Source organism: Polistes canadensis, unplaced genomic scaffold (assembly GCF_001313835.1).
Source record: "Polistes canadensis isolate GaletaPanama2010 unplaced genomic scaffold, ASM131383v1 scaffold_5, whole genome shotgun sequence".
Classification (NCBI taxonomy): domain Eukaryota; kingdom Metazoa; phylum Arthropoda; class Insecta; order Hymenoptera; family Vespidae; genus Polistes; species Polistes canadensis.
This window is the reverse complement of record NW_014569552.1, coordinates 1,778,527-1,806,163: the sequence shown is the minus strand read 5'-3', so window position 1 is coordinate 1,806,163 and position 27,637 is coordinate 1,778,527. Positions and strand designations below refer to the sequence as shown.

General features: G+C 31.5%; 1 protein-coding gene across 10 annotated transcripts in view; it reads left to right on the top strand.

The window, feature by feature from the left end:
* The window catches only part of LOC106788229 (collagen alpha-1(XVIII) chain), a 197,915-nt gene that overhangs the window by 88,959 nt on the left and 81,319 nt on the right, over window positions 1-27,637 (top strand). For 2 of the 10 annotated variants that reach the window (XM_014751378.1, XM_014751369.1), the window contains exon 1: window positions 17,681-18,432. The exons of the other annotated variants lie outside the window; for them this stretch is intronic. The gene's annotated coding sequence lies outside the window, so the exon portion shown is untranslated. Of the gene's footprint in view, window positions 1-17,680; window positions 18,433-27,637 lie in introns of those variants that run through there. 10 annotated transcript variants of the gene reach the window in all.

The following is a 27,637-nucleotide window of genomic DNA, read 5'->3' as shown; positions in this document are numbered from 1 at the left end:
GAAGAAAAGAAAAAGAGAAAGAAAAAGAAAGAGAGATATATATATATATATATATATATATCTGGATCTTTTTATTAGATTCACACTGGGTATTAAGACATCATGCATTTGTTTCGTTGGTTATTAAGGAAAGACAAATTTAAGTTAAAAATATACGTATTTTACGTTCCACACACTACTTTTAACTATCATTTTCTAATTTTGTTCTTGTTATTTATATTCCTTTATTATAAACTTTTTTGATATCTTTATTTTTATAGTTATTCGAGAAGTTAGTATCCGCATTGTATCCTGATTAAAGTTATTAGGAACGAGATGTAAAAATCAACATATGTTTTTGTAAATTTCAGATATACACATTACCTTATGTGTACAAAGCATATAATTTAACTATTGTAGAATGATAGTAATGTTATAGGAAAACAAGATTCGTATTAAAAACTCGTATAAATAAATACATGCGTGCAGTTCACACACGGTAGAAGTGAAACATTTTGAAAACTAAACTTCGAGAGAATGAGACGAATGTTTACATTTTATTCTACATATACTACATTACATATTATACAGACTCAACCAAGTTTTCAATTTCAATAAATGATACGTATGGTTTATAGTAACTAAAATATGATATAAATGCTTTGGTTTGGATTTCATCAATATCCTCAACATATATGTATATATTTATAGCTTCTAAAAATTCACCCTATCTTTATCCTAAATTTTTTACGCATAAGACGATGTAAAAATGAGAAATTTTTTTAGAAATTTTCAGTGTATTTCGTGATACTAATTATACAATGGATATTAAGTAAGGCTGATTACCACAACGTAGTTAGGACAAGATCACATACAGAGAAACTTGGCATTTTCCTCTGTTCATTTAGCCACGTTGCTTAACGACGTCATAGAAACGAGAACACCACAACGACTTTTTCGTTTAAGTTCTACAATAGTATATATTTCGTCGTAGTAGAATTTTTGCAAAGTTTGATAAAAGCATAGGTAGAATTTTTGTTATTGTTATTTGAAGAGAACAAAGTATTACTACGAGACGATTTTAAATAAATTCTTTTTACGTAAACACAAAAATTTGATAATGAACGACGAAAATTATTTCATCTCTCATAAATTTATTTTATGAATCTTTGCATTTTACAAATGACAAACGTCTCTTTTCTCTTTTAATGTCTCTTGGATAAGACTATCTTAAAACAATCGTTTTTATTTAAAAAAAACTTCGAAGATAAGCAGAAAAGATCATTTAGTATCTCATAGATTTATTGAATTTATTAGAAATTTTTACATTTTACGAATGGACCCTCATTCATGTCCAGTCATCGTCGATCATTCTAAGGTGTATGTGCGTGTGTGTGTGTGTCATCTTGTTATATATGACAGTATAAAATATCGCCCTTGAGGAGGAATTATCGTGACACTGTCCCAAGGGTGAGATTATTGCTTGAGAGAGCACGATGAGATTGCGACTAGGCTTAGCGATTTCTTTTTTACTTATTCGCCAACTTTCTTAGAGACATCAAGATTGAAGCTGCCACCCTTCGTGTTCTTCTTCTGTTTGCGAAGATTCTCGAAAGTCAGGATAAAAGAAAAAAAATGTTTTCATTCTTTCATTCTTTCATTCTTTCTATTCGTTCGATACGACTAAAATACTTTGAGAAGTAAAGGGTATTGCAATTTTCTTTTTAATATATTTTCTACTCGATTGAAGTTTTAAAATTTCATTCGACAAATTCTCTAATAATGTTTATTCTTCTTAAATAATTTATTTTTCGCGAATAAGAATAATGTTCATTAATAATAAGAAGTAAGTCTCTTTATTAATACAAAACTAATTACGATTAGATTAAATAAATAAATAGATTTATCAATTATCATATTATGTGAATAAAATATATTTTTTTGATTCCTCGAGAATTATATTATTATTTTTGCCTATTTTTATATCGAAATTAACAAATCATTTGAATGTTTGATTATTATTTTTATTTAAAAAATTGTCTACCGTGAGAATTATCCAGGAGCATCGATGCAAGGAAAAAGAGGAATTTAGAAACATCGTGTCGATTCTTTTGTTGAGATACTGACCACAACGTCGTTCGTGCTCAATTAACATTGTAGAAAACTCTTTTTTTGCGGGTAGCCATCGTCGCTGCTGCAGTGAGAAACTTTATTCGCTAAACTTTTTTAGGTCGTCTGAATATAAGGGAGAATTTGTAAAAAGACGCCACGGGCGAGATGAATTGGTTCAAACATAGTAGGATACTTTTTCTTGAAAAGAAATGTATCCACGTGAGATTTACGTGATTAAATGCCTTCGTTAACTCTTTATAGTCTATATTACTTTCGCAGACATTGATTTTATAATTATTTTTTACGATTAATTTGAATTCAATATAAAGTCTACAACGAATTAATATCCTTTACTATTTTATGAGATAACAATCGATATAAATTCTCTCTTCTATCTCGCGTTTGTTGTCAGATATTTTATTATTTATCGATGGAATCAACAATAAAAAATATTTAACAGATGTAGAGATATAACATCAAGTTTAATTAAAAGGAAATAAATAGACGAACAATCCAGATAACCGTGCATAAGCATGTATACATATGTTAATACGTCAAATATTGGACTATGGTAAAATAAAATAAAATCGTATTAATCGAAGAGCATTATGTATATAATAAATATAATATATCAATAATGTTTGATTTGTAATTATACAATATTCCGGATCAGACTTTAATAATTAAATTGCGTGAAATTATTTAAACGATAAAACGGCAAAATCTGGCAAATGTTGAACGAACGAGAAAAGAGAGAAGTGGCAATTAAACTCGATTCTGTGGATTTTATTTTTTCTCGAGACTTTATTTAAAAAAGAAGAAGAGAAAGAAAGAGAGAGAGAGAAAAAATAATCTGAAATGAAAGAATCACGACAAACGCAAACTTGATTAGATAAGAAAATAAAAATCTTTTCTCTCTCTCTCTCTCTCTCTCTCTCTCTCTCTCTCTCTCTCTCTCTCAGTGAAGACTCATTTCCTCTTTTTCTTTCTCTCTTTCTTGCGATTGCACATCGAAAGTAAGTACAATGATATTAATTAAAGCTATCAAAAGTTTACTTCATTCTTTGAGGTAGTTCGGTTCCTTTCAACGTCGTACCTACACAAGAGAAGGAACTTTTCTACCGTTCAGGATTCAACGAGCTAGAAAGGATTCATCGGATGATGCGGTTGACAAGCACCCAATGTTTAAAGGGTGCATGCATAGCTCATGAGCATGTCGCCGCCAGTCGTTCCTAACTTTCGAGTTTGTGATAGTTAACTCCTGCTAGGTGAAACGCTTAAATCTTAATAGGCGAGCAATTCTTAACAATGAGAAACAAGAGATGCTAAATGTACACGATTTTGCCGTTTTTACTTTAAATAAATGTTAAGGAAACAAATCAAAGTAGATCAAAAAGTATTTTTTAAAAGAATTAATTGTTAGGGATTTGAAAGTATCTGAGATTAAGAGTTAAGTTCGCTATTCAGAACCCGATTTTTAATTTGAGATCTGATGCTCGATTTACGGTATAACTTTTTCATCTTGTTTTATTCATAAATTTGTAATTTGCGTAAACAACGCAATTCAGAGTATATGTATTATATTATGTAATTCTAAAGATTCTAATGACCTTATACATTCTATAATAATAATGCTTTCGTTCCTGCTTATGCATTTTGTTTTGTTTATGAATTCTTAAGGTAGGTACAAACATTGCGTAGCTACCCTGTGTATTTGAAATGTGCAACAGTTATATTTCCTTCCTTAATTGAAAATAACATAATATTATTTCAAACGTTATATTATTTAATTTTCTTTGCTTAAAAATGCTTCTATATAATTAAATGAAATCTCGTAGAAAAATTTTGTTAACACAAAACTCTTATCATCAATTGTGATTTTTGCCATAGTGTATCTTTATCTTGAATATTGTTTTTTAAAATAAGATTTATAAAGTTATTTCAGTTGGTAAAAGTTATTGATTCACTCTTATACATTTTTTTTAAGAAGATTCGAGAAATAGCTTCGGTCTTGTATGAAATATTCGTATAAATTGGTCTATCGAAGGGCAATCGATAATTCGAGAATCGAAGAGTGTAAAAGGTGAACGGAAACAAAGGAAGTATATAAAAATTTTGTAGAATATTTTTACCTATCGAGATAGGATATATGTGTAACTTCCGTAGCATCTCGATCGAGTGGTTCATCTCATTGAAATTTATAGTGCTGGGAATACAACGGTTCGTTTAATGGAATTCCGATAAATTAACTCAAACGAGTCGGAATAGAAGAGTAATAAATGATTTTTATTTTTAAGAATGTATAACTTAATCAGTTCGGTTTTGTGCTATCGATTCTCTTTTACGTCATGTTCTATTATTTGAGATAAATATTTTCTTTAAAAGAGTAAATGGAAATTTTTCAACATGTTTTCACGCTGCTCTTTCTTCATGCGAATTTAGTACTCCTGAGAGAATTATGAATCCATGTTGATAAATGACAGAGAGTTGAGCGAACAAATACGTAGGTTAAATGGATTTACATTTTGTCGTAACCGTAAGTGACCCACATTCAGTCAAACAATTGGCTAACGTTATTATTGCACATGCATCTCAATTGGAAACTAGAAACGCTTCGTGAATTTGTTCTTCCATCTAGTGAGCGAAAAGCATGATAAATATGCTAAAAGCATACTCTACCCTTTTAAAATGATCCTTTGTATACGTTCTACGATATAAATTCCATAAAATGATATCTCTATCGTGGATTCTATCATTAAATAAGAAAAATAAAAATATGATAATTACATTGAAAGTAGAACATTAATACACAAACATAAATTATTCTCTTTCATCTTTGTGCATAATCACATAAATAAATTTATCAATTATCGAATATTATTAAACACAGTTTGATATAAATGAAATATATTAATGAAATAAATTGAATTTTATTTATGTATCGTAATTCTACATCTATAGATTCATAAATTCCTCGGAGATATATTTGAATGCATAGTATGACATATTGAACTTATTTAAAATAATCCTTCTAGAGTACAAATAGAACACCTTCAAACTTCTTGAATCTTAAGTTGAGACTAACACTAAGCCGACACTTGAGTTGAAGATTCAAACCAAAACAAAGATTGTTGTTGGATGCTATACGAACGTTCACTGCGTCTCTTGTCTTTACCTTTATCGATGTCTCTTGACTAAAATAATATATACTATATTATTTCTATCATAATTATAATAATCTTAATTTAACGAGAAACTCTATCTAGCACCACACTATTAACTATTTAAATAAATATATAAATGATTATTTACCATCGTCTCGATTTCTGAAAAAATAGATGTGGATATTATTATAAATGTTTGCAACCTTTTATGATATTATAATAAATATTATAAAGAGAGAGAGAGAGAGAGTTCTCATTATTTTAAGAGATATTAAATATTATTAGATTTTCAGTTAATGCAATTGTAAAATTTGTTAATCGATTATTGACAAATTTAAAATGAAATAGTGAATGATAAAAGAAAGCAAATTTGAAATAATCCTAACATCGAATGAGAAAAGGTTGTAGTATGATAAAGTAGAGATTACTATACCGAGAGATACACCGTAGAGATGCGTCGTGGTTATGGAAGAGCGAAATGGGACATGATGGGACGCTATGATACGCGCTGGGTTACGATGGTACGGTTGAAATGGAAGAACGCTAGCGATGGTTCCCGTTCTAAATGAGAAGACATGAGACACGATAAAGGTAAGAAAACGCGTTGAGATGCCTTAGGAGAAGTGCGTTCAACAATATTTTTTATTTCTTTCTTTTCTCGATCCTCGATTAAAGGAAGAACCTAATGTGAAGAAGGTCGACAAGACCTTTATACATTGTTTTTTTTTTGTAGCGATTTCACGTGATGAGATTTCAACGATAGTTAATATACAAATATTGTATTTTTTGTTTTTAAATAGTTAGTATTATTTATTTATTTGAAATATTTATAGTTATTGTCAGAAAATAAATTATATTATAAAAGTAATTATTATATACATTAATTAAACTTTCTTAAATTCGTTGATAAATTGTATGCTTTTTATATGTGATAAAACATTGCTGCTATAAATAATTCGTTTTAGTAAATTTAATTTTTTTTATCTTATTTGAAAATTATTTATATTTAGAGAAAAGTAACTATTACGAATATTCTTGATAATAATAGAGATTTATTTCCATTTTTTGTCTATAACAATGATTATTTTTGAATAAAAAAGGATAACAATTTAAATGACTTTATCGAGATAATAGATGACACCTACGAAACATTAAATGAATAAGCTATCTAATATATTCTTTCAAATACAATATATTTAAAGAGAAAAAGTAGGAGTATAAGAAAAAGATAAAAAAAAGGAACAGTAAAGTTTTTTCCACAAATGTTGATATCGAGTGACACGAACTTTCCTTTTCCACACACGTTTCGAAAAAAAAAATAGAACAGCGAATCGAAGAACGTGGGTGTCGGGTAAAAGGATTGAGAAAGCTCTTCTTAGAAAGAATTTGGTAGGATCGTCTGGGGGTATATCACATTCGGTAAAAAAGCATCGGTTCAAGACACGAAAAGCAAATCGAACTGGCCCGTCTTCCGTTGAATATTGCTTTTTATTGCCACGGGTACCATTGTACGAATCTCAAGACGCTCATTGTATCATTCTAGCGTTCTTTCCCATTTTATTTTCTCGATGTTCAAGAAAAGTTCGCAAGCTGCGCCGACATTCTCTCTATTCCTTCTTTTTGTCTCTTTTTCTTTTTCTTTTTTGTTTTTTTGTTTTTTTTTTTTTTCAAAGAAACCGTGTCTAGAATAACAATGACCACATTTCGCATTTTTCCGTTCTTTTAACGTACGTTTGACTTAAGCACTTAGCGTGTAATTGAAATATAAAAGTTCACTGAAACTGTATTACGGAGAATGGTCGGAGTTTGTGTTTTATCAAACAAGTCGTATGGTTATCTCCTTGTGTTTTTTTTATTCTACGTTTCAACATTTGCTTTTTCTCTCCTACGCGTTTATGGCTCCTCTTATTCACGATAAGCATTCTATTGTTCCTAGATGATTTTATTACGATGTGTTTGATGATTCGTTGAGTTATTCTTTGAAAACTTTGAGTTTGCTTTATTTCTACTTCATGGAACAATGATGTAGGATATTCTTATTCACGTGAACTCAATGGTGTGAGAATAACAGCATAGAAAGCAAAAATATCGACTGGGTTATCGAATATTATTTTTTACAACTTTACATCGATAAGCACTTTGACGTTTATTCAACGAGTGAAATTGTTTCAAAAGAAAATACTTTCTGTTTACTCGGACAAGTAGCTACAATACATTTACGGTTAGTTATCAGCATCGAAATTCGATATTTAATTTCGCAGGAGAACGAGTGAACGATTCGATTCCCGTTGTCTTCTTTGCATTTTAAGTTTAATTCTTTCTCTTAGAATTCCATTCTATCGAATATATATACAAGAAATTCGAAGGTCGGATAGTATTCGATGGAACGAAAACATGGTTGTTCAATTTTAAGAAAATATATTCTTTAAACGGTATGTTCGATTGGAATGATATTTTTCTTTATACCATTAGAATAAATAAAAATTTCTAATAAAAAAAAAAGAATATAAGTGTAAGGAATTTTAAAATTTTATCGTTAAGCCTTTGAGTGTCATGGACGTATATATGCATTAAGCTTCTTTTCTTTTGTTTGTTTTTTTAATTCAATCTAAATAGTTCATATTAATAAAAAAAAGTGTTCTGTCACATATTCACCATTCAAAGTATTAATAACCCTGTTTACAATCTCTGAATAATTCTTTTATAAGTAATATATTGAAATAAGAATTATTATCATTCTTTATGAGTTACCCCTTGATTCTTTATAATTAATTAACTTACAATTGAAATAATTGAAATGTTCGATTTTAAATATTTGGTTTCATTAGTACAACGATTTAACGAATCTAATTACTAAATATAATCAATAATCATTGAAATATAGAACTTGTTAACATAGAATAATCACAATTCATTCTTAGGATCAGTTTACATTATTTAATTTAATTATCAGTATAGTAATAATATCTCTTCATAACATTGAAATTATAATTAGTTAGTCTTGTTATCCACATATTACTTTATACTATCCACAGACTATACTAATATTTAATAATATTGTAGTTGTTTCTGAGAATTTTATAAAAAATAACAATAGACATATACATACATATAATAACAATGTGTCTTCGGATAAATAAATAGAAATGTATTTTTATTTGATGATCGAGGTTACAGCGAATGATCAAGAAACGAAATAAAATAGGAGAAACGTGTATACTCGATCAGGCAACTGAACACAGTTTCTAGCGGATATAAATAAACGCGATATACGATTTCGCGATATAGATACGATCAAATCTGAAGTTCAGCTTTTATAGTTATTCATATTTCGTTCGAATGCTTTCTAAATCGTACATTCGATTTAAATTTAAGTCTTTCTCTGATTCACCTTACTTCCATCTTTTAGTTCATACTTTTATATCAGATAAGTAAGAAATACAATAAGAAGAACGATTTAAAATGAAAAAAGAAAAAGAAACAAGAATATATTCATACAATAAAATAAGATATAAAATCATTGAGAATTACTAACTAATTTTTCATTCACGTGGCAGCAAATCCGAAGATCGCAAAAATTTCGAACGAATTCGATAATTCCGTCACGTCTCCGCTCGCTCGTCGAAGGTTTGCGTTAGCACGAAATCACATTTACACGCGGAAACCAACCAGCAACACCTGTCTCGATGGTACTCGACTTTCCTGCACGAATAAAGACGATCGGATTTTTCCTTGTTGTCTCGTAGACCAATCGAATGAGATCGTTTCTTTACGATTGAAAGAGAAAGAGAAAGGGATAAGAGATATCTTCTTCTTCTTCTTCTTCTTCTTCGTCTTTTTACACATTTCTTCGGCGAAAGAAAACACAGCTTGTAGAAAACTTTCGAGAAACGACTAAAGACAGATGGACGTCTATACGTGGTCTGAAAAAAAAACAACGCGTAAAATGAAAAAAACATTAAATCTAATCAGAAGTAAGAAAAAGAAACTCACTAACATAAGATGTTTATCCTTATTCAATATACTCTATCAGTCACTCATTTTTCTTTATAAATATAGTAATATTTAATAAAGCAGATCAGAGTGTGATGTCAAATAGACGCTCCGCAAAATTCTCCGTGAAATGAGGCCTTGCGGTCTGAAGCTTGAAACGTCGAGGTGATATAAAAGATGATATGATTTTCTCGACAAAATTCTTCTTGAAAGGCCTCCTTTTTTTTTTGTTTGTCTACGACCTGTAGAAAATTCTCTTTAATTAGATTTTATGGCCCATGTTTATATATAATAATTGAATCATCAATATATAAATGCGTTTCATTGAGTTTATCATATCAATACTTAACCAAAGAAAAAATATTACGTACGTGTTTGCTAAAGTAATGTGTATGGGTGCGTACGGTATGAAGGAGAAAAATACGTCGTTCGATGGGGCAAACAAGTGTCGTACACTAAAGTGTCCTCAAGAGAATACTCGTACCGGACCTAAGTTTCATTCTAGCGTACTCCCTAACGTTGGAATGGTAGCCAGTAGTAGCAGTAGTAGCAAGCCAGCCAGCATCCTATCGTCTCTCTTCGTTCTTCACTGACACCCACAGGCAACCGCACACACTTTGTAAGTTCGTGTTGCGGAAAAGGGAGGACCACCACCAGTCGTTGTGACCTCGCATCAACTCGAGTGTGAAAAATTCAGACGTGAACTTTCCGAAGGAACGAACGAACGAACGTACCTCGCGGAATCACGAGGTTCTTTTTCACCATCTATGCCGACGACGAGGAAGTGGCCACGAAACTCAGCCGACTTCTTATTGTTAGCACCCTGATTTCTTTCTTTTTCTTTTCTTTCTTTCATTCTTTCTTTCCTTTTCTCGTTTTTCTTCTTTTTTCTTCTTTTTTCTTTTTTTCTTTCTTCCTTTCTTTTTCCTAGCAGAGATCTCGAGCGTAAAGTGTGAAAGTAGATACGCTTTTCCTTCTCGGTAAAGTATACGAGTCACTTTGAAACAAAAAAGAATGTTTCAAATATTTTAGTAGTCTAAAATTTCCTTTTTTTTTTCTCCATTCTTCTTTATTAGTTCTATTTATATTTTATAAATATAATATTGCATTTGTAAGTATTGATACGATCATATTGATTAATTTACGTCCAATAAGGAAACAAATTCATTCATCGACGATCAATCCGCATTGTAACGGATTACCCAACGAATAGATTATTATCGGATCTGATGAAAGGAAGCCTTCTATATGTGTGTATATATATACACGTAATCGACAAATATAACAAGATGCATTATCGTGTTAAGTAGACACTTCCTGTGTGAATAAAATATCTCTTGCGTATCCTTTAGAAACGAACTATGATAATCGTCGATGTGAATATCGATCGTTAATCCTTCTTGTCCTATCGTCCGTTCGTACGTTCAGGAAGTTTTCGAGGCGTGAGTATTTTTCATTTCAAGCCAATAAATGTCAGTGATAATTCGAAAACACCAGTTTTATCGTTGAAAACGTTATTTACGATCATACCAGATTAATCGAATCGAACGAAAGCATAAAGAAAAAAAAACTGCTGGTTGTGTTGTTGTTGCTATCGCTGTTGCTTTTTGCCGATAGGACTTACGATCGGTGACGAAGGCCATTTTCGTTTCGAAGCATTTCCTACAAACGTATCGCCTTTGTTCTTGTTCTCTAACCCGTCCATCATTTCTAAGACTCCACGGCTAATATAACGTGTTTTCCTATGATCAAAATACCTTTCTTGAAATTGTACCGTTATTTTTTACAACGATTCAAACCGGACGTTTGGCTAAGACGAACGGCAATATTACTAGGATTTCTTGTTATTTTAATCCTTGCTCACCGTATCCGATTAAATCGTCCACTTGGACTATCTTTGCTTCTATTTCCGACACGCTGGCCGACAACGTTCTTCTTGAACACGATGGATCTACATAGTATTTACTTCAATTATTTTTTAAGCTTTTTTGTTTTTTATAAAAAATAAATAATATTTGTAAATTTGTATAGGATACGATCTTTTATAAATTTTCATTTGTCTTGTAATACCTTATTTCTAAAAAAAACATAACATTTGTTATTTATAAAATAAGATTTTATATGATTACTTTTGAAAAGGAACACTTCTTTAAATATGCGTTTAAACACATCGAAGATTCTGGTATGATACTAATATACCATAATAATTAATTAATTTATACTTTTCTCATTTATATTGAATGAAAATATACAATTAAGATCAATTCAAACATTTCCAATGTTCGATGAATTATTCTCACGAATATATGTATTCTACCACCTGTCTATACATATTCATATCGATTATTGATTTAAACCTGTTCATCGTTAAAAGGTGTATATGTACATACCTACACATCTATGTATGATGTAATTGACCCAATATTAGAATATTACGTTACGGAATCATACGGGCTATATATCATATTAAAACCTGAGTGCAGAGCTTGAACGTCGTAGAATATAATTATTTCGTCAAGAAAATTTTCACGCAAATTTTCAAGCCTCGCTTGATTTCTTTATAAGTTTAATAATAATCTCTTCGCGCCGAACTTTAAATGAAGAAAGAAGATATATCTCATGAAATAATTCCACTTTAAACTCGAAATTTTTCAACTTTTCGTCATTTTCAGTTCCGATAAACAGAAAGTAAACGAACAAAAAATCGCGTTCAACGAGTAGGAAAAAGATTATATAAGTTTCAAAGTCGTATTTTAAAATCCTTTTGTTCTTTCGGAACGATCGATAAGTTGTCCTAGCAAATTCTTCCTTACAATCAAACTCGATTTGGCTCGTTTACTCTCGATGCTTCACTGATCATTGGATAAGAAAGAAACTTTTAAGAAAAATATCCTATCGTGTGAGAGATCATCGAATCAATTGTGCAGTTGATTTCGTTCACGATAATCGAAATTTCAACATCTCTCCATAATCCCTAATGGTAACGTCGATTATGCCTCCCACTCTTATCGTGTAGGATTATTACTCCAGCAAAATCGAATGTAGAACTCTATAGTAACAGAACTAGAACAAGTTACGTTATTGCTTTGATTTTGTGGAGAGATCGCGTCATCTGGCACTCACAAATAGAGAAAAATACAAGAGGAGAGCGCCGTACGTTTGATACGTAATTTTAACCTCACACCTAACGCTCGCAAGAGGAAATAGAGAGAGAGAGAGAAAGAGAGAGAGAGAGAGAGAAGAAAAAGAAAAAAGAATGTATGTAGAGACATCGAATCGTCGGGATGAAAATTGTAACATCCATGTCGAACAAAAAACAGAAAGTTTACTTTCCTGTACCAAATTAAAGCTCCAGAAACGTATAGGTTAGAAGGGAATATGGTGTCGTCATTTGATGCACTTGTCAAAGAGTAAAATTATTCTGCTGTTAATCGCTTCTTTTGACACGTTGGATTTGTTCGGAAAAAAATAGAAAGTATGAAGAAAAAAAAAAAAAGAAGGAAGACTAAAAAGAGAAAGAGAAGAATGTAAGAGAAAAGAAAAAAAGATCAAGATAAGGAGGATACAGAGGACAAAGGACTCTGCTTTTGAAAGGAGACAACGTGCGAAAATGAAGCAAGGGAAGGTTGGGAGAAGCAACTACGAAGATTTGTAGATAGACGAATGTATACGTTAAGATATATCTCTTTATTCTGAATAGATAGTTTAAGAGAAGAAAAGAGAGAAAGAAAGAGGAAGAGGAGAATATATCCACTTGAAGAAAAAAATAGGTCAATTGTGTTTTTTTTGCATTTATTAGAAAAGAGATCGAATAGTTTTCCGTTGAATTATTTTTCTTCTACAAAGAACAATTTCCGCGTACCTAAATGGTTCAAATGTGTTTTCGAAAGCTTGTTCGAGGTTCGTAGGCAAGTCTTTGATACGTCGAAACGAATAGCCCGTATGAGTCCTTTATCGTATGTGTCTAAGGCCCGGATCGTATGAAGAGAATTCTTGATGGTTTCACGAGTATGAACTATTGTTTGAAGTTTGAATTTCGAATCTCTCTCTCTCTCTCTCTCTCTCTTACTCTTTCTCTTTTTCTAGACTGCTGTGAATGAGTTGCCACGATTTTTAAAATTAACTTAATATGATCCAGTGGGAAAACGTCTATTTTTTTTTCTCCCTCTCATTAAATCCTTTGACGAGCTCGTTTGATCGCACCCAACGATCATATAAAGAATTTAATCATTCTTTCGACGTATTTTGATGTAATTCCAATGGTTCAAATTTTTCGCAGACAGTTATCAAAAAGTATGAAATATCTGCAAAAGATTTTGTGCTCATTGAAAAACGATTGATGCGTTTCATCATTTGATAAAAGTTTTTATTCTGGTTTTTTATTAGCTACGTTTCCATTAGGTAAAAAAAGAAACAATATTTATGCGCGTGACAAAGATTATTACATATTTACTTCTAATAGTTAAGTATAAATATATTTAATTATTTATTTTCTGAATAAAATTAAGAAAATTGAAAAAAGTCTAAAAAAAGAGAGAAAAAGAAAGAGAGAGAAAAAAAGAGGATTTGAAGAGATATAAGAGAAACACGAATCACCGAAAAATTTTCCATACTTCCATTTACCACTATATTTTTACTTATGGCATTACGCAAGATAGGATTTTTGCCGTGTGCATGACATGCTCGTAGAATGTTTCGCATACATACATATATACATACATATGTACGTACGTATGACATCTAATTTTCGGATAAAATACGGTCCTCAACGAGATGAACGTTTGTCAAGCGTGATTGAGCAGGGCGGATGAGTAGAACAAAACTTTATGCGTCCACCGAATGATTCTTCTAGTTCTTCGATCAGATTATCTTCGTATTTTAATATTTTTAGACTCATGTGCTATGAATAAAAATATAAAACAAGAAAAAGGTTTCATTGAGCATTATATTATTTTTCTTCGTTTAGAGAAGGTTTTTGTTTAATTGGTCAACTTAAATTAGGCGTAACGTCTCCTATGCTTTTGCCTGCAAGTAACACAAAGACACGGTTAGTACATTTAAATCCTCTTATCCCTGTGTGACAACAAGCTCGAAAAGAGTTTTTTTTTGTATTTGAAATGTGCGTAAATCGAAAAGCAATGTAAAGGATTTGGAATATATGGATATGTAAAATATTTAATCGATCTGCCTTCGCTTAAAAAGGGATTCGAGCTTTCAAAAGGATTTCGAAATCCTTAATAAATGCACATTTTAAGTGAGAACGTTCATAAAAAAGAAATGAATATGTGAAGATCCAGAAGATCTATTTATAATTGACCTATTTTTTAAATGAATAAATCTTGTGCAATGCACAGTACTTTAAAATTGTAATATTTTAATTTTTCTAATAGTTTGCATAATTTCATAATAATTAGAACACCCTATAGGGTAGTTATGATAATAATAATAATAATAATTAAATTAAAATTATAATAATAATAATTATTATTATTTTTCATAGTCGTGCTAAGAAAATTAGTTAATATAAGAGCTTATATTTGCAAGTATAAAAATGTCGTTTAAAGAGAAAAATAGCTAGGCAAGATTTGAAATGAAAGATTATGTCAATGCTAATTTATTCGACATCAACCGCACGTGCTCTACTTCTGTCGGTTCTTTAATGAAACATTGAGAAGGGATATAGTGAATTAGTCTTTCTTACTGATAATAAAAACACGGTAATAGGATTATTGATATAAATAAGAATGATAATGATGCATATTGATACGTAGAAAAGTTTATTCATAAGACGATTAGGTCTTTTGTGAATAGATCAAAAAAAGTCAAATAAATTGACAATTTTGCATATGTATTGATGCAATTGATAATGATCGCGTTTATTACAATGACTTGATAGAAACATTAGGTGCAATTCAGAACAGAGAACACGGTTACCTGGCGGAACTTGCAAGTTCGTGACACTCGACAAGTTTGGAAGTACTAAAGCTTAGACGAAGGCAACGGATGGAACGGTTTTGTTTTTATTTCGAAAAAGGAAGGAAATATCGTCGTGGAATACGCCTAAAAGCATAAAATAGACCTAACCCAGATCTAAACTCGCGGACGATCTACAACTTAAGATATCGCCTTTTATCAGCGACCATCTTTTGGAAAACTGTCGTCGACGATACAGAACGACGACAAAGTTGGCGTCGTAAAACGATGAGAGGAACGTCGTTTCACCTCACTATCGTATTCTACGAAAGCTTTTTCCTCGCTTTTTCTCTTTTTCTTCCTTCTTGAAAAAGCACACACATGTGTACAAGTAATACTACACGCGTAACCGATACGTTCGAATATTTTTCAACGCAAGACATCGTCCACTAAACTTTCTTATTTTCATGTGCAATATCAAAAATTAATATTAAGTGCTCGATGAAGATAGCACTACTACGATCTTTAAACTGCCATATTACTAATGGTCGTAATGCTAAAATAAGTAGCAGTACAAAGCACATGATTTTATTTTATAAAAAGTAGTAATATCGATCAATTCTTTAACGTTCGATATTTCGCTTACATCTAGCTAATGTTAGATGAAATGGCCAAGAAAATACGATGAACGTTTTAATTAAATTTATTACAAGCTTCACTTAGTAGAAAATAAAATTAACAATGATTTAAGAAAAATGTTTTAATATACCTACCTACGTATACTAATATATAAATCCGAAGGCTCCGTTTGTACATGTAATTCTTTTTCATTATTTTGTAATAAATATCTATTTTTTTCACCGCTAATCTTAAATTTAACATTTTTGAAATTTCTGTTTGTCTACTTGCATGTGCGCTGCAGGCTTCGAACAGCCTTTAATATCCCATTATCCTCTAAAGCAGCACGTCACCATACCGGAACTCCATGTAGGCGCACCGAGTGGATCACGCTGCTGTACAGGCAACGTTACTTTTTTCACGGGCTGTGCAGATTCAGAAGAATCCTGCTAATGGCTTAGAGAATTTTTTCGGCTCTGTAGGACCTAAAAGACCATGCTGAATCTAGCATTAAATCCAGGTATTTAAACCTGGATCCTATATCTATCATGATCACCCAATTCAAACCTTAGGAACTCTCTTGTGTTTACAGAAAGCAATTGCCTACGTTTTATAAGCCGCCACTTTAAAGTCCAATCTCTCTATAATTTGTATTAGGATTTCGATATTCCCCTCCGCATTACTTATAGCCTCTGTCAGGTCATAACCCAATGCTAGGTAGACTGTGTTATTCGCATACCAGACTACGCGAGATCCTCCCCACATTAAGGTTCTCAAAATACTGTCATAGGCTACGTTCAACAGGGTTAGAGCATGGATAGAATTCTGCGGAATCCTGTAAGAAACGTACCTCCGAATCACTTGCCCCTGTTTCCCGGAACAAAAGTAGGAGATTGTTGAGGTAACACTGAGGTAGTAATCTTAGCGTGATTATGACGAAAGGTACTTCTTCAAAAAATTTTCTGGAAAATAATGTGGGAGGATGTAAAAAGCAAGAAGATGCGTAGAAGAAGGAGACAAAGAATGTCAGGTAAAGACCCTATGAAAACTAAACGAAGGGTGCACTGTGAAGGTGAGCTTCACCAAATGATAAATAGGCTATCAGATTGTATCGGCTCGGTAGTAGTTCCTGGGGGTCTGGAATAACGTCTGCACGCCACTCTTTTTGCTATTTCTTTCCAATTGTTCTCTCCCATTGTTTATTTCGTTATTGAAATAAAAATAATTTACTTATAGAAAAAGTTCGTATAAAAATATAACTATTATAAAAAAATTCAACTAAAAACTCATTATATAATTCGAAACATTTAATGCAATACTTATTAATAATTATTAATCTTGACCTATGCTAAACTCTTACAAAGATTATTTTCTTATGAAACATTACTGTGGAACACATTTGAACATTTTGTTATCAGTACAAAGCTATCTTAAGAAAAAAGTAATGAAATAAATAAGATTAGTAGAATTTACTCGTAGCTATTAGAAACACACCCCATATAGTAAAAGTACGGGTTCTTTCATAAAGAACACAAAGTATAGGTAGTAGTAATAGTAGTAGTGACAATGATGGTGGTGGGAGAAGAGAAAGAGCGAGGGTAGAAATGTAGCCCCCACTCGGCGTCGGCGTCGGCGTCGGAGACGCGACTGTACTCTTCCTCGGTTGTGCTGGGAACGCAGTGTTTAGTACATTCGACGTCCGCGAAGTGGCACCAGCTGCCTCTCGAAAAAGCTCGCCCCTTCACCTCCCAACGAGTTTACTTCACCACCAGCATCATCGTCTGTTTCTCTCTCTCTTTCTCTCTCTCTCTCTCTCTTTCTTTTTCTACTTACTCAGTCAGTCGTACGCTCTTCTCTCTCTCTCTCTCTCTGTCTCTCAGCCTCCCCCTCTCTCCCTCACTAACACATATCGTCTAGTTGGGCTTTCAAGCGAGCGCGCATCGAGGAGGATTCGTCCTCCTCCTCTTCCTCAGTCGGCCCGAAGGATCGACGAAAATCAGCGCGGCAGGCGCGCTCAAATGCCGGCCGGACTACTGACAGTAGTAAAGACGCCATGCTCGCGCGCGCAAACATCGAGCGTGATCGAGGAACTCGTCGAGATCAACGTTGATTCCGTCTTCGCAAAGACGGAAGGTGGGACGAGCGTTTTAAAGGATAAAGCATGGCAGGAAGAACGGAGAGAGAGGGAGAGAAAACACCAAATAAAATAATCACACCTTAAGATTAATAATCAAGGCTGGACTTGAATTTTCGATATAATTCTCGAAATATTATTAAATTGAATTATTCTTTTATACCTTCCTTTCTTTCTTTCTTTCTTTCTTTCTTTGATTCTTTGTTACTTTCTTTTTTTCTCTTCTCATGCTCGAATTTTATTTTATTCTGGTGGCAACGCGAAATGCGATAACGCTCATCGTGATCTTTGATTTTTATCATCGAAAGTGATGGACTCATACAAGTGTTACGACAGTTAGAGTGAGATTTCATGATCCTTCGTTGATTCGAATGGATATATACGTATATATATACATCCATATATCTTGTGTTGGATGGTGCTAATTTATTGGATGGAACGAGGAGGAAAATTTTTCAACGAAGAAGACACAAGATTTAATACTTCCACAGTGGTTTAGGTTTATGTGATTCTACCAAGGTGGGTTTACAAACATCTCGTTAGGTGACTCTCTCGGTATGTGTCCCGTGTTCGTCGACGATGAATGATGCTAAAAGCAAAGCATACATTATTAATATCCTAGTCATTTCATTTCCTCTAAAAGAACGTAGAAACTTTTTCTTTTGTTTTTCTTCTTGTTTCTTTTTCTTTCAAAACAAAAAAAAAAATCGAAGAAAAATAGAAAATCAAATAAAACGTTACTAACATTTATTCGGTTTTTCTTTTTTTTCAAATTGTTTCTATTTCGTTTGAAAAATATTCCCAGAAAAACACAGAGAAACGCATATAGAAATTTTTTGCTTCGTATACTTTCCCTTATAAATCCTCTTCGTATTTGCACAATGCGTAAAAGAAATTACTCCGTACCAATGTTACCACGTCGTTTTAATCCAGCTCATTTCATGTAATGCATGAAATGAAGAAGAAAGAAGAAGGATCGTTAGTAAAAGAAAGATGAATAAACACATTTGAAAAGACGCAAAAAATCGAATAAGAGGAAGGAAGAAAGAACGTGTGTGCGTGTTCACAGAAAAAGGATTCCCTTAGGCGAAATAAACCCTTTTGTTTCTTTTCCTTCTCTTTCTCTCTCCGTTTCTCTCTCAAATTTTCCCGTTTTTTCCAAGCATCCTTCCGAAAAAATGTTCCCCTTGTTTTTATCGTTGTCGTAATATGACACCGCCGCCATTCGGTCGAACTAACTTCGAAGTAGCGCGTGCACGAAGTGGCTCACGCTCCATGCTGCCGTAGGGCGCCAGAAAACAACAAAGGCCATGTTTCACACTTGCTAGGATATCACGGTTTTAAGGTCGCCTTACTGTTTTTTTTACTTAACTTTTCGATATTTTCGATGCTTTGTTCCAACCATAATCATAAAAGATATGGCCTTGATAAGAGACAAAATTCGCTTTATGTAACATGAATAATAATAATGATAACACACAACGCTTTAAAAAAAGAATAGATAAACAGAATATTATCATATTTTGTTATTAATAAGATCAATTACATATTCGTTGAAAAAAGGTTCGTTCGATAGAATTAATGATTGCTATCTCTCTCTCTAATGATGATTAATTATTAACGATCATGTGATCGATCCTTTTAAAAATGCACATTATTAATTCGCTGATTATTTCAATTTATTTTATGCGACTATCTATACCGAGTTAATTAAAACTGAGTTCATTTTTTCTCTATTATATTATATTTACTTTGATGCATTATTAACAAAAATATCTACGTTACAAATGAAATTTCATCTATTATCTCTCGTTCTCTATCTCTAGCTCATATTTTGCACATAAGTATACACGAAGAGGTAAACAAGTATCTTGATATCGTACGGAAGTTCCGCGAAGATGGTAGACGAGGAATGCTTTCGAAGATTCGTGGAATGACTTTAGTCTGCGTTAGTCGTCGCACGACTCCTTCAAACTTTGCTAGGAAGTGATACCAAAATGTTTCCAGCTCATGCATACTGCATAGACAAGGATGATGATCAGTTTGAAGGTAAACATTGCCTTCAATCTATAGTATGGAGTCGATATGGTGTGAATGTTAATAACGGCATAGCTACAGGAGAAGAGAAGGAGAAAGAGAAAGAGAAAATCATGTTTAACGAATGAATATTTGATGCCGAGTTAAATTCTTTTGGTAGAGAGTATACGAGTATTGAAAACACAACTGAGTTACTTTCAAAATAGTCGTAGTACTGTGAGTCGTATGCAGCAGTACCGTTGACGTTTCGTTGGTCGCTGAAATATTTTGATTAAAATTTAAAATAGAGCGACAGTGAGACAAGATCGATACGTTTTATATTTCTCTTTCTCTCATTTTCTTTTACGTAATATACAATCAATCTATCTGCGTGATATTTAAAAAAAAAAGTCAAAACCTATTTAATAGAAAATTTCGTTGTACCACTATCGAATGACCGGTATATATATATAAACTGTTCTAATATATATTGTATATATATATATTATATAACAGTTTATTTGTAGATAGGATAATTTTAGAAGATAAATTATAATTTTTTTCTAAACGAATACGCGTAGCATTATCGTACGTATATAAATATAGTTTGTTTCTTCTACGAAAAAATGTGTATGGTTAATCTTAAGCGGTGATTTGGATTTAAGCTACTTTAAAAATAAGATCACGAGATCTATCATCTGACATATGGCAGACGCGCACTTTAGCCTTCGACACGCGGCTGATAGTCGATTTCTCTATCTTATGCTTATCTATACATTATATATATATACATACAACATGCAATCTATATATTATATATATACAACATAGTATGTGTGAACGTGTACGCACGCACAAGTCTGCGAATGACGTAAAGCCGAGGAACGAAGCGTACTCGAGCTTTTGACTTATCGGCTCGTTATGCCGCGTGTTTTCTTTTCCCGCTCTTTCTTTTTCTAAAGCAGACCGCTAGCCTACTCTCCAACCTTTTCTACTCCTTTATAGTATTCCACCTTCCCTCCACCCACTCTCTCTCTCTCTTTCTTCTGTCTTTTTTCCCTCGCTCGACCGATTCCGAACGAAAAAATATTTTCCCTCAGGTGTTGTTAACTTGCCTTTCTCCTTTCTACACTATTTCTTTGCTGTTCGGTAACCCTCGAATTTCATTGATTACACTAATTGGCTAATACCACGAGCTTACTTTGAATAAATAAAATCCCACGTTCATTTAATATTTTTCGATATTTCATATTGGATTTTTTTGTTGTCTTTTTCGATATAATTGGGTTTCGCTGCTGCTTCTATATCATTGTTTAATTTAATCTCGGACTTATGCGAGGAAATATATTATTAGATATATTATTTAAATGTTTAAACATATTCTTGATTTTCTTTTTTAACGTAAAATGTAATATATATATATATATTCATACATATAATCGATACATCATCATTAATGGTGTTACTGCGTATATAGGACATGATATTGGTTGAAAAGAACTTTTCAACTTAAAATAGAACGTGTTTTGTAGTTAATATGACAATAGAGCACAACATCAGGCTGACTGTATTTATATCGTTTGAATGTTAACGAGACGTTCTACTTAAAGTAAATGGTACCTATCTCGTGTGACGTTCTTTAGAATACAATGGACGTTTATTATTTCTGAAATTTCTAATATACGAACGTAACGAAGTTATGAAAGAGGACTTTGACGGTCGTCATAAAAGTAAAACGTCACGTTCATTTAAATTGAAACCCAAGAATATTTTCTACTTTGCATCGAATTCTATATTCGAAGAAACTTTAAGATGTTTCAACTTTGAAGGACTTGATTCGAAAATATATTTACCTATCTATCTATTCGATTAATTAATTTCCCAAACATTTAAATATTGAATTTTCAAACGATATCTTTCTTAAAATTACATGAAATATTACGAAGCTCGTTAAACTCGAATCGTGAGTACAGAAGCATTGCATTCTTACAACTATTTCTCTACCGTGGAAAAAGAAATATAAAATTTTTAACGAAGTCACTCGAAATGAAATCCGGCGTATTTTTCGAGCAGTAGGAGATAAATTGGAAAGCGTAGGTAAATTTTATGGAATTAAGAAATTTATATACAATTTGTAATAACTCTTTACGTAGATGGATGTAGGTATGTATATATAAGTTAACACAAAGAGAGATAAAAAAGAAAGTAAAAAGAAAAAAGAAAATTATAACTTCTAAGAAAATTTCAACCCAAGATCTTCTAGATATTCTATCCTTATTTCTTTCAAATAAGAAAGCCATATAAAACCCTGGAAAATGCGAAAAAGATAGAAATAAAATATTCTCGGTTTCCTCTTGGCTTTGTCGATGGACTAAGATAACAAACACGTCAGGATAATAGAAAGAATCAGAAATCGAGAAAAAGAGTAAGGAATACGTTCACCTGTCTATGCTCTCTTTTATACTCGAATATTCTGAAATTTTCTCTTCTCATATTTTCTTTCGTCCTCTTGAGTTTTTATTTTCTTTACGTTATCTTAACTATCTTTTTCAATTGATTTTTTATGAATTGTATTTGTTTCGAATTATTTGCAAGTCTAATAATATTGTTAGAATTTTATAAAAAGAATTATATTAAACTATATTTGCAATTATAAATGCTATATCAATTTTTTTTTTCAAATTGATGACCATCATTTAATAAAAACTATTGCAATGTTGGTGATGCAAGAAAGAATGGGACTGAAAATAATTCGACGTCGGATTGCATTTTATAATCGCGAGAATAAATTGAAATAAAATTGATCACGTTTGAGTAAACGGTTTTAACTAAATATTTTCTTTTTCCTATCTTAAGAATATAACGTTTAGCAATTCAATCGCAATAAAGCTTGGTATTTAAAATAATTATGAAAGTTCAATATAATGAAATTGTAGACGATATTTTTCTGCATCAATACGAAAAAGATCTTTTATTGTGATATACATCAAAAGAGCCGACGTTGCTGGTAGTCAACTTCCCTAATATCTTGTAGAAGCGTCCCTTTCGTGTTTTAACGTATAGCAAGCAGCGAGTTTACGAGCGAAAGACGACGTCAGCCTGCAGCGACAGCTGTCATGTGCGGGAAATTTGCTTGCAAGAACGATTTCTCTTTAATGTCAAACTCTAAACGTTCCTCACCTCGTACGTAGCCATTTCCTGAGTTCGTGACACCTTCGGTAAAGCGATCTCTTTTTCGCTTTCGAAGCAGGATCGATATCTGGGCCGCAATTCGATCCAGTTTATTACTCGCATAGATACTACACGGATAAACTAATAAAAATTTCGTCGAACTAGTCGTTTAATCGGTTTCTTTTTCTCTCTCTCTCTCTCTCATATCTTTTTTATTATATTTACATTTATATTTTTATCATTTATATCGTGTTTATTCATTCGGTTTTTCTAATTAATTCAATTTTATTTTAAATCTCGAGAAATTCAATACTTTTTGTTTTCCCTCAATTGGTTAAAACCTTCATGTTAGATTAATAAACAATATTATTGTGAAAGTGTCACGAACGCATACATTTTTTTGATTATACTTAATATAAATAATTAGTTTTTTTTTTGTTGTGTTCTCAGATTATTGGGGTTTCAAAGTTATCGCGCGCGTGTAGTTTATTAAATAATATTTCTTATCAATCAAAATTTATCATCAATTGAACTTCTTTTTCTTTTGTATTATTTGCCAATTCATCTCTTGAAATACTTATTACGATGTATTACCTTGTTTATATTCTATGATTTTCTATCCTTCTGCGATTTTACGCTATCTCGTTCTCGTTCTTTCTTTCTTCACTCTTGCGGTATAACGAATTTTGTTTGCGCCTTGTCGAAATCGATATACCGCAAATTTTCATTCATTCGAAACGTAACAAGCGAGAATGTTCTCTCGTAAAATCCATGTATCATTTAACTGTCCTGAATGTTTCTGGCAGTATAATAGAAAGACTTTTAATGAATCAAGCTTTGACCATTTGTGTCTTAATTTTTTTATTTTTATTTAGATACTACGTATTGGAAAGAATATTTAGCACGAAAATTTTCGTGAAATAAACACTAAAACATACTTAATTTATATTTTGTATATTTGAATGCAGATATTTACTAATTTCTTTCTTACTTAAATAATTTTTACATAATCATGAAATAATATTAATAATTACAATAAATGATCGTAATGTCAATTGAAGGAAAGCAATAATACTGAAAGCATCATTTTTATTTAAAATTTAAATAACTATCATGTGATCGCCATCGTATGTTTAGTTCTACGACTAATAGTACTTTCAAAAAATATTTTTAGTTATAGATAAACAAGATTTAATTGCGCGCGTGCGTTAGTATAAAATAATTTATTAAATACAATATATATATATGTATATGAATTCATTTATTATCTCAAATGTTGATTAAAATGAGCGCGCTAACAATAAAAATTTTCATAAAAGGATTATATTAAAATTACATGCTTTTAATTTGAAAACGTTAACATGATATAACGTAATAACAGACAAAAGAAAACCAGTTCTGATAAAATGAATAATTAATAATTAATAAAGATGAGATTGAGAAGATTATTATTATTATTATTATTATTATTATTATTAATGAGAAAAGGTATTGGAGAGAAAGGAATAGAAGAAAAGAATGAGTATCAAATAATTAATTATGACATAACAATAAGGTTGAGAATAGCTTTCGGTGGAAAACTAGCTTTCAACAACGATACGGATTCATAGTGTGTCCACGTTTGTTGGTGAACTCGAAACGTAACCCAAGTTATATCGCTATATACCAGACTTTTCCAAAGTTGAAACGTGTTAAGTCTTGTTGCACCGTTCCAGCTCGACTTCCGCGAAGTTTCATAAGGTTGAATCGCATCGGTATGAAAAAAATGTCATTACCGGTATAAATAATATTTAAAAGTTACACATTCGTCAAACTTTATACATTATTCGTAAGATATATTCTATTATTTTTCGTACAAAATAAAATAACAATATTCAAATATACGATATAATATGTTCATTATTGTAATTATTAATTACTTGTGTTTATATAGAAGTTAATTAGTTAATTACATAAGTATGTACCACATTGAAATGTTGCCTCGAAGATAATAATGATTTTCGAACTAAAAGTTTATAAAATGATAGCTTAAGTTTTCTCTCCGTTCTCGTATGGTATGTACTATAAACCTTTTATATTTTGGATCTTTTTTTTTATGTATCTATAAAATACATCTAGAATCATCTTAACTTTTTAAAATCCCATTGACTTAGCATAGAAATGTATCTATGCGATTTCATTTGTTAGTACAGACATACTATAAAAAACTACAAATTGTAGGGTGTTATCTGATAAAAGGAAACTCGATGAATAATCTATACAACGTTACCGTTCTCTGTGAAAAAAACATTTGATATAGCAGATATATATATTATCGAGTAGCCCGAATGGAATTTTGTTTTTTCTCGCTTCGGTACGATCAGCAGTAAATTTTTTTTACAAATAAACACCTTTCACTAAATATAGGTATTCTAGGTTTTATCGAGTGTGAATTACTTCGACTCATTGCTCAACACGTTTCATTTCGTCGATCTTTGAATTAAACGAACAAATGATGAACATCATATATTTATTTCCTATATAAATTCTGTTGATTAATATAAAAGATAAATTAATGTTGATATATTTTATAAGCTTCATAATTACAAAAACGAAAGAAATTTAGTTAAATTTGATTATGATTATAAAGTATACAAGTATAATACAAATTAAAGTAATATAATATAATTAAATAATTTATTAATAATTAATATCAGCAATTGTGTGTGTAATGAATGCGACACAAGTTTTGTGAGTCTTTGTTTCCAGTATTTTTCGTGCGAGATCTCGAATAGAAAAAATCTATTAGGTAGATACACGTAGAAAAGTTTCCTCAATCTCTCTACCGATGTTTTTTCGATAATGTGACTTGTGCTCCTCTCGTTTGAACTTTTCAATTTCCGGTCTTCTCTGATGCTTTCGACAACTTTTTCTCTCAAAAAAAATAGGGGGAGAGGAGAGATAGTAGCAGAGATATGAATAGATCGGTTAGAGAAGGAAACGAAGAAAGTAGAGGTAGAAATTCGACGAGAATGAGGTGAAAATTCTTAGTCCTCTGAATGTGTGTATATGTATACATACATATTTATACAGTAAATATATAATGGTATCTTGGAATTCTCAATGGAGATGACAAAAAAACGAACGGGAAATTCGTTGACGGTCGTGGGTCCATTAGAATACAAACGGCGGATGGAAAGAGATTACCTTGCATTTGAAACGACAAGATGGTGAAAAAAATTAACTAGTAATATAAAACAAAACTATTGGATTGACCAATAAAAAATCATAAGTCGATTTAAATAATTCGCAATACTAAATTTCAATATTTTTAATATTTCGACAATATATTGTGTGATATAATCTGGATTATTTTTATAATTAAAGTAGTAATTTGATGGTTATCAATCCTGATAGGATTTACAGAGGTTTATTATCGATAAGATTAAAATTTCCAGACTGAAGCTTTTCGAACCATCTTTGTACCATTCTTTCATTCGCAGCACCATCGTCATCGACATCAGAAATTTTGTTTGCTAGTATATTTGTACTGTTGTTTTCCTTTTGTTAAAGTAAAAAAACATAATCGTATGAAAATACACTTTCTCTTCGTTCATTTTCAAATCTAAATAAATACGAGAATTTAATTTTTCCACGTTTAATTTGTTTTAAAACAAATATTCAATATAACAAGACTAATACCTAAACGTTGAAAGGATTAACAAAATATTTCTTTCTTTTCTTGTACACTACGAAAGTTGTCAACTGTCTCATGCTTCTTCTGCAGTGACTGCCCGTCAAATTTTCTAAACGACGAAAAAAAAAAAAAGTTCTACCGAACGACATCACCGAACATCTTTCACGATTTCCTAATTAATTTTTTATCCAAGCGTTTCAGTCTTGCCTACCATCCTTTCTTCATTCAATCCACCTTTGATCACGAAGCAAAGATAGGACGTCGTAATTACTTAAGTTTCGAGTTGGATACGAATTTCTATTTGATTTTGCTGTCTTAACTTTTCACGGAAATTGATGTAACAGTCCTTTTATCCTTTCTCTTTTGCCAATAAAACGTACCCGATAAGTACGCGTCAATTATAGCGAGATATGTTTTTATCTTTTGTGTCAAAAGGTATTTTAGGCGTAGAAACATTTTGTCAAAATCGAAACCTCACATATTCTGTGAACATCGCAAAAAGACTTTTTTAATTTTCCTTAAAAAACAAATAAGTAAACTAAAATAAAATAGAAGAAACAAGAGATAATAACTTTTTTCCTGTGCATCTACATAAATACGTATAAAAATATACATGATTTCCTATCAAAATAATACTTATTAATTTTGGATAAAGAGTCTTTCCGTAGTAATTTAATGGAACTCGGAAAAATGAGATTTATCAGCTCTTAGAATTGATTTATTTCGAACGAAGCAAAGAATGACACTGAAGAAAGTAAGAGAAAGAAAAGTGAAAGGATTGAAAAAATATGATAAATTTTAAAAACTTCGATTAAGTTTTAACGTGAATCGGGGGTGGGCGAGAAAAACGATGAACTAAGA